At 35.7% G+C, this 13,538-nt stretch overlaps 1 protein-coding gene across 2 annotated transcripts in view; it reads right to left on the bottom strand.

Annotated features, from left to right (window-relative positions):
* Window positions 1-3,771, bottom strand: part of ADAMTS6 (ADAM metallopeptidase with thrombospondin type 1 motif 6) — a 315,103-nt gene extending 311,332 nt beyond the window's left edge. For both annotated transcript variants that reach the window (XR_006890005.1, XM_046670994.1), the window contains exon 1: window positions 3,318-3,771. The gene's annotated coding sequence lies outside the window, so the exon portion shown is untranslated. The remainder of the gene's footprint in view (window positions 1-3,317) is intronic.
* Window positions 3,772-13,538: the final 9,767 nt, after the last annotated feature.

Below are 13,538 nucleotides of genomic sequence, written 5' to 3'. Positions count from 1 at the left end.
CTTCTCACTCCCTCCCTCACTCCCCACGTTTTTTCAAGCCTCCAGTGTCAGTGAAGAAACTTAATCATAAGTAAATGAGTTGGCTCAACTCAATTAAAATCAACAACTAACACATCTAACCCCTCTTAGTCATCTACACAATATAAATGAATGAGTTAACCTACTTTCTGACACCTGCTGGAGAGGTTAATCTGGACATGATAAACACGTATGTATAAGCACTGACTTTTCCAGATTCAGACTAAGATTAAAATATTATATAATTGTCCAGAAATGATAATGCATTAACTCCTTACATTGTATAGCAGAAGCATTAATATGATGTGGAAAGTACAAAGGCTTTGAGTTCTGGCTTGACTCCAAGTTACTTAACCTCTCTGGATCTGTTTCCTCATCTATAAAACTGTGATAATGATATCTACCTTACAAAGACTTGTTGAGAGATTAAGTTGGATTACACATGATGAAATGTGTCCACGCTTTACTTTAATGGCTAAATAAATATTAGCCCCCTCTCCTCCTTATCTTACTCATCACTTTTCAAAGGCCTTCCTTCAAAAATAGTTTCACGTTCCTCCCTTCCTCAAAAATGTGGAATAGTTGGATATGATGATGGAATCCATCAACTAGGTTGTATTGTCTTTTAAAGAAAACAGTAAAGAATTTACGTCATGATAACTGCACTTACAACTATTTTAAATTGGAAAATAGAATTAAAATTTCCATTTGACTTTGATTTCACATATGCTTATTCCCCTAATACGAATGCACCAGCCAGTCAAGTTAAGGGGTTGTTTACCTGCTTTCATGGATCAAAGCTACACTAGCTGAGTAGAAATAAGATCAGATAACTTGCACTACAGTGATTCCCTCAGTAATCTGTCCTGGTTGTAGGGTACTTACTTGTCTTTTTCCTCTCTCATCTTTACTTTTCACTCAAGTGATCTGGGAGCAGCCAAGGCAATAATTTCCTCTCATGATCTATCATTATGGAGCTAAAAAAGATGTATAACATCCTTCACAACTTCTTTCATCCTTCTTAACTCTGGTTTTTTATTTTAAGGCTGATTTGGCTGATTTCTTTAAAGCTTCATAGAGCAAGCAATAATACTATGCTCCCTTCAGGTACTTAATTTTTATATGTGAAAATTAAGTTCTCATTTCATTTTCCATTTATTCTCTCAGCAAATATTTATCGTCACCTACTATATGCCAAGGACACCAGTAGGCTCTAAGCACAAATGTTTCCAGATCTTTTATAAACTTTGTGAGATTGGTTTCCAAAGAAAAGTATAAATTAAACAGACTTAAAACTTATCTACCAAGAAAAGCAAATGAGCAAAAAGCAAAAATACAAAACATCACTCTACAAAAATCAAGCCCTAAATTACATATAGTCCCAAACTGTTTTTTCCAGATGGCAAATTAAATCTATGTTATCTGTATTATAACTTCTCTCCTGAAAAACAGAAACACCTTTTTCTCCCGAGGTTAGTTCAAAATGTTGATAATCAACTACGTCTTTTGGTAGAACCAAAAGAGCTATCCATCTCTTCCACCTTTTCTTCTTCCCCCAAGGAATGTGCTATTAACTCTCTTAATAAGTTAACTCTCCTTATTCTCTCACAAAAGTCACACACAGGATAAGATTTGGCATAGAGGCCCACCCTAAACCACCAGTAGCTACTAGTGGCTGCTAAAGAAATGAAGAGGAAGTAGTAAGAGTAGACAAGGGTAGGAATTAATCTTACACATATTGGCCCAGACATGAAAAGTATTAAAATATTTCACGTCTTGAGGTTAGAGGTTTTCCCCCTTGAGAATCACAAAAATATTAATACTACAACACAGATTTCATTTGCTGCCATTTGTGGCAAATGAATGAATTTGATTTGTTTGAAACCAACTTATTTGCCTCTATATGCTATTCTTCAAAAATTCAAAGCACCAATGATCACATTTAAGCACTAAATTAATATAAACCAGAACTGCAGCTACCACTTTGGAGAAACACAGGAAAACAATTATCTCCAAAATTAATTTTCTCAATTTCCTTCAACTACATGAGTTTTATATTACATTTCTTTCCCTGTCATGAATTTTGAGAACTGTCATTCTCACATATAAGTTTCAAATCAACATAAGCTAAAAAAAAAAAAAAAAAGAAAGAAAGAAAAGAAGATTAGAATATACTGAAAATCACACTTGAGTGTCTCTTTAAAAGTTCCAATCATTGGTTCAGTTTCCCTTTTCTTCCCTGGTTCTGCACACCCTCGCGCCCCCGCCTGCCCCCGCCCCCCAATCTCACTTTGCCCAGACAGAGGGTAACAGTCTGAGCTGCCCTGGTTGAGTTGATCCTAAAGTTAACATTCAGCAGCCCATTTCCAGACAGCAGCGCTAAATCTATTTGGATAAAACGCGTGTGACCCAGACAGTTGGCATTTGGCCCAAACGCGTTGCACCGGCAGCTCAAATAAAAACAAGAGTAAGAAACTCACTCTCTTGTTCCCTCTCAGTGCGCTTTCTCACTCTCTCACTCTCTTTGCCTCTAGTACAACAAGAACAGAAATCACCAAGGACAGGAATTGTAGTACACATTATCAGAAGGCAGCTTTCCAAAAACCCCTTCAGCACTCAACGGTCCCCTCCACCCCAAATCCCTGAACTTTGATCCCATATACCATTTATACAGACATACCCCGATATTCAAGGCTCCGGAGGGTTATGAGTCTAGCACGTCCCAAGTGGCCAAAAGTAAATCAAAACCACACGCTTCCATCTCTTTGATTAGCCTATTAAGAGCTTAACATATCCTAGAGCATCAGGGCTATAGCTAGCACATTAATTCTGCCCTCTGAGCCCAGGCATAAAATATGCACTTGTCTGACTACTTAAGACACTGACATGAAAGTATAAAATGCAGAAGGTTTTTCTTTAAGAAAACTAGAAATCAGTTTAAAATACACATCATTATTACTTTCCCAATTACTATTTGGTGATTAGTTAAAAAACCACAATAATCATAATCAAGTCATACTTCACAAAACGTGTCTATTCGTATAATAAACGTATAATTTTTGCATCATGAACTACTTGCAAGACCAAGAATTCTCCACCCCCGACTAGTCTGGAGTTAAAAAGATTTCTATCTGTAAAATGAGTTCAGTCAAGCTCACTCATTGCCATTAAAAAAAAAAAAAGACACATACACACACACAGAAAAAAGTTTTCTACGCGTTATTCGGAAGACAAGCAAAGCACAAGTTTTACTTTTTTTAAAAAAACGGTTTCATTGAATATTGTGAAGTCTTCCTTACCGTTTTCATCTTCAAATTCTGATAAAAAGTAAGTTTCAAACAATAGAGATTGCACTGGACGACTCACGTACTCCCTCTCCTCTCTAACTTTTTTTCTCTGCCCCCCTTTGCAAAGCCACAGCAGTCAGTTAGTTATTCTGCAGCCAGAATAAAAACCCTATAGTCTGGCTAACCGGGCTTTAGAGAACGGACTTTCCGATTTGGCAGAAAAAGAGATGCCTTCAATACACCCTGAGATGCTGCCTTTGCAAACCCCCTTTCTCTCTGCCCCCCTCCTCCAAAAAAAGGAAAGGAAAAAAAGAAAAGAAGGAAGGAAAAAAAAAGACTTATTGGGGGTGGAAGTGGTGCCCTCTCTTCCTGGACAGCTTAGTGCCTTTGCTATGCAAATAACATGTGAAGAGCATCAAAAGGTATCAGGAGAAAAGAAGACAAGAGGAGCAGGAAGGGCAGCAAAGTTTTGTTGAAGTAGCCCTAGATCTCACTACCGGCCCCCAGCCAACTTGAATTGCAGCAGGAGAAAATTTTGGCAGCTTTTCCTCGGAGGCAGAGCACACTGACGTCAGTCTGCAGATGTGCCGGGCTGCGTCGGGTGCGCATGTGTCCCGGGTCGTCACGTGGAGGGGGAGGGGAGGTAGAGGTACAATCGGGGTAACCAACTACCAGCCATTCAGCAGGGCTTAGACAATGTCAACTTTTCCACCGAGTGAATGAGAGAAATTCTGGCCCTTCTAACCTCAATCCCCTATCCCACTCCGCCTCTTTTCCTCCTCCTCCTCTAACCTCTTTTAGAAATCCTAGCCTGGTTTGTGATTAGCTGTTTCTTGGAAAAGGGAAGGGGGAGGGAGAGGATGAATGACTTTAGATGAACTAATGTCACTGTTAAGATCTCTGGTGTCCTTCTTCATGCATTTTTTTTTAAGTCCACACAACAAAAATGTTAAAAGTTGCAATAACCAGTGTCTTTGAGGAGACTTAGATCAGCGGCAGATTTCAAGACTCGGTAGCTACATGTGCACAAAATCCTTTTTTTTTTAAATATAACTCAGCAAGTAAGATTGCCACCAAAAGGGAGAGTAGACTAAAGTAAGACCAGCACATTTTCCATCTGATTACCGACTTCAGGTTATGTGGGGCTTTAAAAGAAAAAAAAAAGGAGGTGGGGGAGGAGGGAGCGGGGGAAGAGAGAGAAGCTTGCATTATTTCCAGATGAGGGTGAGACTGGATGGTGTTTTAAAGTGCAACTGGGGAAAGCTACAAGTGGAGTGTATTTTTTTTAAGTCAGTACATTGAATGAAACCTCAATGACTGCCCAAATGAAAATAAATCCGAAGTCAGACCCCCCCCACCAAGGGCGGAAAAAACAGGAACCCTGCTGTGATCTCAAGATAAACAAACAAAACCTCAAAACTGGTTCTTCGAGCTTCCCAATCCCCCCCTCCCCCCCCCCACACACCTCCATACACACCAGCTGCCGGTCCATATTTTAAGGCTAAAATACCGCTACAACGTAGCACTTTCACTTTCATTTGCTGGGAGAAAGCCACTGACATTAAACGGTGAGGGAAATGCCCAAATATGTTTTCCATGTCCTAAGCAAGCAAACAAAGTCTGGCACACAAATCGGAAACAGAAAAAAATGTGAAAATAGCTTAGGACAAATGTTGCCTTTCAGCAGTGTAATGAGCTGCATCATTTATCTGTCCCTATCGTTGAGGGTAGGGTAGGGAGAGGTTTAAGAGTTTCAGAGGTTGGGGGGTAAGGGGGACGGGAACTGACGCCTTGAAATTCCAGTTGGTAGTTAACGCCAAGTCAATTTCCGACGGCCAGAACCAGAAAAGGGAATTGGACCGGAGGGAAGGGGGTGGAGAGCAGGACCTTTTTGAATACTGGCTCTTAAGTTTCAAGCTTCTGCTAACATTATTGCTCATTTGATTTTTTTTCTTCCTACACCGGAGGTAGTAGGTGTAATTCTTCTGGTGAATACATGAATACTTGGCTAAAAGAAGGTATGAATCAGACCGAGTACGTCCAAGAATACAGTTATTTCCATTCTTTTTTGAGGATTGAAAGAGGAAAGCATCTGTCCACAGTCAATAGTCCTCATCTTGACCTTAATCGGTAGTATTTGGCTCAATGCCATTTAAAACGTAGAAATACATAGGATACCTCTGGTGGTTAGCATTCACAGTTTTCAACAAAGATGATTCATATGGAGATTATATGTACATATATATATTTGTATTAAAATAAATAAGATAGCTAATCTCATAGCAATAATTGTAAGCACCAAAAATAAGACAGGTGGGCACAGAGCTGTTTTTGTATCAAACCACCCTTTAAACAGTTGTGAACTTTATCCTTAATTTTGCAAGAACCAATAAGTAGATAGATACAGCCAGCAGAGAAAACTAAAGTTAAGGTGTGAGTAGTAATCTATCTGAGTAGTGAGCTATCTGAAAACTTTTTACTCTCAACCAAGACAAACTGCCCTAGGCAGTGGCAGCATTGTGAAGGAAAGGCACTTACTCAGTGAGAAGTGGACTTTGGCTAATTACTTATTCAAAGAGTGCCATCCTGCGTCTAAACAGAGTAATGAAAATTTTCCAACAGATTCCTTTTCTGCTCCAAATGACTGAGTTAAGGAAAACAGTATGAGTAAGGGTGAAACTTATTAGCATGAGAAATGATGAAGTGTCAATTTAACTTTATATATGTGTGTGTGTGTGAGTGTACATTTTAATTGCATTACAGAAAATTCAAACAAATACTAAAGTAGAAAATAGTATCATCAACACCAATGTATCTATCATGTGTCATCACACGGCCAATTTTTTCCCATTACTACTCTACCCCACTGGATTATCTTGAAACCAATCCCAGATAACATTTCATTGCATCGATTAAGTATTTCCCTGTATTTATAAACTATAAGGCCCCAAAAATAAATAACCACTTCTATACCACTATTACTCTTAAAATATTAATGATTCCTTAATTTTCTCAAATATCAGATTTCTTCAGTTTCAAATAAAGGCTTAAAAAAACTCTCTTTATTGGAATCAGGATCCATATATTGCATTAGATGATCTATCTCTTACGTCTCTTTTTAAAAAACTTTTTATTGAAGTAGAATATTCATACAGAAAAGTACATAAATATATAGTCTGATAAAAAATGTTCAGTCTAATAAATCCTTACAAAGTGAACCTACTCATGTAACCATGTAACTCTTTTAATCTATCAGTTCCTCCTCATTTCTTCTTTATCTTGCAATATAAATGCCATATTAATATCCTGCCACCTTAATACTATATATAGCACTTCCATTAGCATGCAAATGTTTTAGTACAATACCTGTGTTTTTTGTTATTTGAATGATATGAAACAAATTTAAATTAACCCCTGCATGACTTTCAGTTGCAGTAGAAATTTTTTTAAATTTTTATAGTGACCATCCCTTTATTCTGAAAATTTTTCCCTCCAGCTGTCCTTTTTTTCTCTGTTTAAGAAATGAAGGTTATAGGCAGAGTAAAGTTGATAGCAAACCTCCTACTTATACCTAAAAAAAAGCTTTACTAGCAGTCTTTAGAAGCCTAATAAACCTAAGCAAACAGGGCCTTTTCAAGAAATTAAAGATGGAATAAATGGAAATTTAGGAAAGGAAAGAATTTGTATGTACGTATACATGCATGTATGTATGTGTGTATTTCAGAGACTGAAAAACAGAAGGAAAGGCATAAAAGTTTGAGAGGCAAAGAATAGGGACCGAGGAATTTTAGAGGTAAGAATAGACTGCTAACTTAGAATTTTTAATACATTAGCCTGTAAATTAAACTTAATTTTTTCAGTTAAAAACCAAGGCATTTCTTAAAATTGGACTTTTTGCTTGTATTTTCAGAAAAATGAGATTAAAAATTCTGATTTTATGCTTGCTTGGAATTATTAAATTGGAGCAGATGACTATCTCTAAAGATAATGAATTTTGAATTCTACCTCCCAGACATTAAAACCAGATTCAACACATTAAAACCAAATTCCATATACTTTCTACACAATACATTTTATTCTTTCAATGAGATTGAATTCGAATTTGATATAGTAAAAACAAATATTTTCTAAACTATTGAAGGATGGTTGTGGGATTTCTTAAATAAGGTGTAAAGGCTCAGAGCATAGAGGAGAAGACGGACAACTTCATTAAATGAAATTTTTAAAACTATTAAAAAGTGAAAATGTAGGTAGAGATTGGGAGAAGAATTTGCAACACATGTAACTGAAACACAATAAATATCTACAATATTTACAGAACTCTCACAAATCTGAAAAGATAGGCAAGAAAAAATTAAGAATAGGAAAATGGCATAAATAGAAAAGTTGCAGGAGAAAAGAAGCTAACGACCAATAAATGAATAATAAAGTGTTCAATCTTGGAAGCAATCATGGAAATGGAAATGTTTCTCTTTCATGAGAGTGGCAAAAATATTAAAATTTGATAAGATCTAGTGTTGGGGAGGATTTGATATACTGGTCATTGGCCATATTGGTCATCTGATATACTGTTGATGGAAGTATAATTTAAGTGCAAACACCACAGAGAGCAACTTGGAAATATCTAATAAACAGAAAGATGTGCATAGTCTTTGACCCAGCCACTCCACTTTTAAATATATCATGTTAAGAAATTCTTGCATATGAGAATCCTCATTAATAATTATGGCAACACTATTTGTAGCAGTGAATAATTGGAAACGACCTAAATGATTATCAGTAGGGAACTAAATAAATTGTAATTTATACCTACAATGGAATATTATGTGATAGTTAAATGATGGACAAAATATATATGTGTCAACATGGATAAACTATATAACATTGAATTGAAATGCTGCAATAGGATTTATTATAATTCAAATTGGGATAAAATGTATATAATATGATACCATTTATATAAATTTTTAATAGCACACCAAATATATTTTTTAAACTTACAAAAGTATTCACACGAAGAATATATACTATCTTGACGATCATAGTTACCTGGGGGAGAAAGAGAAGAGAACAGAATTAAGGAGGAGCACAAAGTGGGCATCAACTAAATCTGTAAAATTGTGTCTAAAAAACAAAACAATCTAAATTATCATAAAATGTTAACATGTGCTAGTTCAATATATTCAGCATACATGGTTATCTATTATTTTAATCTCTATATAGTTGGAATAATTTACAATCTTAAAAAAAGGAAAAAAAAAGAGAAGATTACTATTTGTTACTACAACTTATATGGCAATTTCAGAAATACTTTAAATACTTTAAATTGCCAATTAGCAATATAATGATATATTACAGGTGAGCAGAGCTAACTGAAATACATGTATTAGATTTAGCTTATAATTTCAGTCTTTCTACCCAAAGTTTTTACCACAGATAGTGACAAACAATAGTTTCATTTTAACCTCTCTTATTTATTTTCTTATTAGAGTATGAGACCAATAGCAAGAAGAAAAAAAAACTTGAGAAAAAAAGGGTATTACCAACGGTTTATAACTATATTATACAAATAATATCTAATATTCAAAAAGAAGAAGAAGATGAAGTCAAAAGGTATCACTGAGTTAACAACAGCAAAGACCCTGATATGCTAGTAACAATTGCCTGCTCCTTTGCATTGTGGGAAGGGTTAACAAGTATAAAACTATAAGGCAAGGTTCCTTTCCTCAATAAATCTACAGACAAATTGGAAAATAGGATTAAAGTATGATAAGGGAAAATGCAGCAAGTTATATAATTTAATGACATATATTGTAAATGCTATGGGCTTCAAATAATAGAAAATTCAGTGAAGTCTAAATAATCATTTTTCTGACATCCATGTTGCCAAATCTGGTGGTCAATTTAGTGATTCTTACTTGAACTCCCAGCGACATAGAATGCAGTTGATCACTCCCAACTTCTGGAAATGCTGTATTTTCTTCCCTCAGGTTCTGTAACACTACACTCTCCTAGATTTTCTCCTTCCCCAATGGTCCCTTCTCCTCCCCTGCTCAATCACTAAATATTAAAATGCCCAGGGGTCAGTCCTCATACCCATTCTATTCTCTATTGACTGATTAATGTATCCTTTTCCATGTCTTTAAAGACCATCTGTATGCCAATGATTCCTGTATCTAAATGTCTGCTTGAGTGTGTCTCATAGGCAACACAAACTTCATGTGACGTAAACAGAATTCAACCTGTTTCTCTGTCTTTTCCATCTGTAAATGGAACCACAATTCACCAACTCCCTAGCCAGTAGGCCTTCTTTAGTCTACTGTTCAGTTTTCTTAACATGTGGTTTATACATAAAGTGCAGTTTTTAGCTGTACTTAGTGGGAGGAATAGGGAGAAGTGTGTCTATTCCATCTTAGTCAGAAACTAGAATTCCTCTCGACTATGGTCTGAGTGTTTGTGAACCCCTACCTCCCCAAAATTCATATGTTGAAATCCTAATGTCCAATGTGATGGTATTAGGAGCTGGGGCTTTGGGGAGGTGCTTAGGTCATTAGAGTGGAACCTTCATAAATGGGATTAGTGTTCTTATAAAAGAGACCCTATAGAAATCTCTCACCCCTTTCACCACGTGAGGACATGCAGAGAAGTCACCAGCTATGAAACAGGAAGAAGGCCCTCACCCGACCATGCTGGCACCCTGATCTCAGACTTTTAGCCTGCAGTACTGTGAGAAATAAATTTCTGTTGCTTATAAGTTACTCAGTTTGTAGTATTTGGTTATAACGGCCCAAACATACTAAGACTCTCTCTCTCCATTATTTTTAAAAGATTTTCAAGGTAATTGTTCTCTATTATAAAGTGTCTCAAGTCTTTTTACCAATAAAATTTCTAACTGGGATGAATGTCTTCTATTTATTGATTTTTCAGCATTCTTTATATATGACACATTTGAGTTCTTCGTTGGATATAGATACTGTAAATACTTTCTCCCATTCTATAGGTTTCCTTCTAACTCTCTAAAGGTGTTTTCCTTTTTTATAGACAAAAATTCCTAATTTTAATATAGTCCATTTTAACTTTTTTCTTTTATGTTTAGGGCTCTTTGTATTCTTAAAGAGATTTTTGCCTACTTACTATATTTTTTTTTCTTACAAAAAAGCAAAAACCATTGGTTTCTTTATAATATGCAATTGCCATGAAGCAATAGCAACCCTTTGCCCTGCTGCCATTACACAGTAAGAATGCATATCATGCTCCACAGGCCAAACAAACATTTTATGCCCTAGGATAAGCCAAAAATAAGAGGGAATTCCTATTTTGTCTTCAAAAACTCTTGAGTATTTCCCATAAATTAACTTCCTACCAAACATTTATTCTTTACTTCTGCAATATCGATTCCTAAAAATAGGTCACAACTTATATGCATATGATAACAATGTGACAAAATTGCTTTTTCCCTGTCACTATGAACAGGTTAACACAAACTTGGTAACGTTGTAGGGATTTTTCCTTTAAACATAGGTTGTATTTTCCTATTTGAATAGCCAGATGTTCTTAAGTATGATATCCTTGCAACATCTTTTCCAAAAATACTTTTTCTTTCTAAATATCTTCCTTTCATAACTGTTATTAAATAAATTTGTGTGTTTATGTTTGTTTCTTTTATCCCTCATCCTTCTGCTAAATTAACTTTTCTGCTTGTTGAAGTATGTCTACTAACAGTTCTTTTAGGGAGGTGTGTGATGAGAAGGATTTCTAGTTTTCATATGTCAGAAAATTTATTTTGTTCTCATTCTTGAATAATAGTTTAGCTGATTATGGAATTCTAGGCTGACGGTCTTTTTTTTCCCCTCAGCACCAACATCTATTGTTGCAGATAACCTTAATTGCTACTTCTGTGTTGCTAAACTATCTTTTCTCTTTGGTATCTTTGAAAATTTTCTCCTTGATGTTTTGCAGTTTCACTAAACTACTTCATGGTGTGGTTTTAGCTTGATTTATCCTGCATGGTATTCAATGTACATGTTTTTCTGAGGATTTCTGTTGTTCTGCATGCTGGAACTTTCTCAGCTGTTATGTATCCAAATAGTACTTATCCATCATTCTCAATGTACATGTTTTTCTGAGGATTTCTGTTGTTCTGCATGCTGGAACTTTTTCAGCTGTTATGTATCCAAATAGTACTTATCCATCATTCTCTCTATTCTTTTCACCAGGAACTTCTGTCTTGGGGAAGTACTTCAATTTGCCCTCTATATCTCTTATCTGCTCTTCATAATTTTTATCTCTTTATCTTTCTGGATGAATTTATCAAATTATCTTTCAATTCATTAATTCAATCTTTGACTCTATCCAGTTAAGTTTATCCCCCTTGTAGAATTTGTATTTAAATTATTATATTTAATCATATATGAGATTTGTAATTAATTCCTTTTCATAACCAAATGTTGTTTCAATTGGTCCTCGTTTTGTGTTACAATTCCAGCCTTTTTGAAATGGAAGAAATTTATTTCTTCAAATAACCTCAAAATACACGTTTTAAAGTCTTTGTCAGATTGTCCTATAAAATTAGTTTCATTGAGATGAATGTTCCATTTGATAATTCTGTTGTATGTTGCTACCAGCTAGAGTGCATTCAGTTACAAGCAACATAAAAACCTATCTCAATTGACTTAAACCAGAAGGAAAATTTATTATTTTATATATCATGTTCCATAGTAGAGCAGCTCTAGGGCCAATTAATTCACTGGCTCAATAACATTATCAGAATTTGTTATCTTTTGTGACTCTGCCATACTAAATATGCCAGATTTGTCCACGGCAGCTCTCCTTATGGTTACAAAGTGGCTAAATAGTTCCAGATGTTTGATGCATACCCAATAACATCCACCAAACAAAAGAACCCATCTCTTCCCATACATTTTTTAATCAGTAAAAAAACTTTCCCAAAAGTTCTTCAGTAGACATATATATTAAGCCAATATTGCATCAAATGCATTCCGAAATAAATCACTAAGAAGGGGATCCAGACAACCATGTTCGGTTTAGCTAAATGCATGGCTGTGTAGACAAGAATGGATTACCCAAACAAAATTTAGTTCTGTTAGCAGTAAGAGTAGAGGCAAGCAACAAAATTTGCTGCCTTGGCTATCTTTAAATTCCTTCACTTATTCAACATTTTGGTTTGCATGGTCATTTTACTGGGAAAAGTGTTATGTTTATGGTATGTCATTCTTACTCCCTTCCTATCCCTGTTTTGACCCCTCCTCACCTAGGAGTTTTTAAATTGCTTTTGTCTGTCCCACCTCCAACTGTATAACCAGTTATTACGGTGTTTTATCATTCCAATGATAAAATTGTCTATTACTATATAATAAGATAATCCAAAATTAAACAACAAACATTTTTTCACAGTTTCAGTGTGTCAGAAATTCAGAAACAGCTTAGCTGAACAGTTGTGGCTTGGAGTTTCTCATGAGGTTGCAGTCAAGATTTTGGCCAGGGCTACAGTTATCTGAAGGCTGAAGGTGGCTCAGTGACACAGCTGATAGGGTGGTGCTGGTTGTTGACAGACCTCAGTTCCTGCTCATGCAGGCCTCAACACAGGTTGTTTGTCATAAAAGACATTGCCTCTTCCATCTTGATCTCAGTTGGATTGCTAGCTTTTATGATCTTGCCCTCTAAGCTGCACACTGTCACTTTCACTATGTTCTATCAGTCACAGAGACCAACAAGGACACAATATCGCAGAGGCAGTGCTAACCAAGGACATGAATACCAGCAGGGGAGGATCATTGAACTTGGAGACTGGCTATTGCATCCATCTAAGTGAGATTAGATATTTAACACATCCCCACTTAATTTCTGATGATACAGCCATATCTGTGAGACTTTCACTTTCCTAGGCCACAGCTTGTTATAAGACATAGAGGTTTTGTTTTTATTTTAGATCTCCTTTCATAAGGTTTTGAGTGTGAAGAGACCCGCTCAAGCCCTTAGCTTCAATCAGTGACCCTGATTCTAGTCTTTCTCATATGGAGAACTTTTAATATTCATTATCAGGAAAGAACTAAATTCTCCTAATCATCAAGTACTTCTAAACTTAGAGTCAAATACAACTGTGGCATCATTTCCACTCACAGCTTTCTATTTCTCTTCTGATTTCTGATCCACTAATATGCTTATCTAGTTTTTAAGTCTTTCTATACATTTTTCCTTATGTTTTCTCTTTTA

Source organism: Equus quagga, chromosome 9 (assembly GCF_021613505.1).
Source record: "Equus quagga isolate Etosha38 chromosome 9, UCLA_HA_Equagga_1.0, whole genome shotgun sequence".
NCBI lineage: Eukaryota > Metazoa > Chordata > Mammalia > Perissodactyla > Equidae > Equus > Equus quagga.
This window is presented reverse-complemented; position numbering and strand designations above follow the sequence as displayed.